The sequence below is a fragment of the Echinops telfairi genome, unplaced genomic scaffold (assembly GCF_000313985.2).
Source record: "Echinops telfairi isolate 266 unplaced genomic scaffold, ASM31398v2 ScPeMD7_1;HRSCAF=3_0, whole genome shotgun sequence".
NCBI classification, from domain to species: Eukaryota; Metazoa; Chordata; class Mammalia; order Afrosoricida; family Tenrecidae; genus Echinops; species Echinops telfairi.
In genome coordinates, this window is record NW_022103896.1 from 15,564,990 (window position 1) to 15,566,478 (window position 1,489).

Sequence of the window (1,489 nt, forward strand, 5' to 3'; positions counted from 1 at the left end):
CCCCTAGAAAGATGAGGCTGTCTGTCCCTTAAAGAGTTAGTCTCAGAAACCCACAGGGTCAAGTTCCCTGTCCTCCAGGGTCACGATGAGTAGGAATCGACTCAGTAGCAATGAGTTGAATTAAAAAAAAATTTTTTTTTAGTGAGTTGAATTTGTAATGAATACTTTGTTATCGCAGCAATAGAAAGCTGATACAGGCCCTAAGCAAATACTTTAACTTTTGAAACCCTATTTCTGTGTGTACTTGGAATGTGAATGATGCAGTTCTACAATAACCTCCTGCCATTGAGTCTCTTCGGACTCACAGAGGTCCTACATGGGTGTCCGAGGCTATAAATCTTGATGGGAACAGACAGTCTGCAGAATGGCTGGTGAGTTTGAACTCTTTACCTGACACCACCACCAGGGCTCCTCAGTAGTTCAAGAGCATATGCATATGCAGCATTAAAATAAATTAATATCTATACAAACATCCGTACCGGGAGTCTTTTCAAACCTTATGAAGATGCATATATAGTGAGACCGTTCAGGAAGAGTAACTGCGATCTGCTATTACATTCTAGCCTAGGATGTGACTATCTGCATATTCAAAACCTCAAAGCAGCTGGGACTATTTTTCACTCATTTATGATCGTCTTACATGATTTCATTGAAATGGCTCAGAAAAGTAAAAATAAAATAAGCCAGGCTCTATTCTAGTCTGTTCAGTTGGTTAGCAAACTGAGTGAGGACTTGTAACCCTATAGTGGTTTCGTGGGATACTAGGTTAGGGCCACACAAAGCCATTTGCATTAAAAATCTGCTTGATTTATGCCCAAGTATGTTACAGTTGTTTGGAAATATTGTTGACCGCAAAAACATTTCACCAGTGACAATTAAATAGAGTGAAGAATTTTTTTTCACCCAGCATTTATTATTTAATAGTTTTATTTATTTTTTACTAAGAGTGTCAGTGTGAGCTTGTATCTCACTGTTGTTTTTTTTAAATAAGAATTCCTTTGGGGGGCCATGTCCTGGCAAACATGATTGCATTTTCATCTAAGCCTTGTTTGAATTTAAGGGGAGGGGGGATGGTGAAAATAGTCATATGTAAAGTGATTATCCTGTAATCAAAATAGTTTAAACAAATTTTAAATGTTGATATCTAGTTGACGACGCAGAAGTGAAAGATAATAGTAATAACAAAAAGAATAAGCTTATAATACTCATTATCAGGAAAGTGCTACTTTAAATACTCTGCGTATTTCTACTCATCTAGTTCTCACACCCAGCCCATTGCCACCAAGTTGATTCTGACTCATAGCAACTCAATTCAGAGCAGAGCTGCTCTGCTAGGTCTCCAAGGCTGCATTAACAGAATGACGAATCTGAAAAACCCTTCCTACCCTGGGACGACCGGGAGGATGTTATGCTGAATGAAAGTAGTCAGTCACAAAAGACTGAATACTGGATGCGACCACGATTATAAAACATCAAGCGAAGGCTTTCT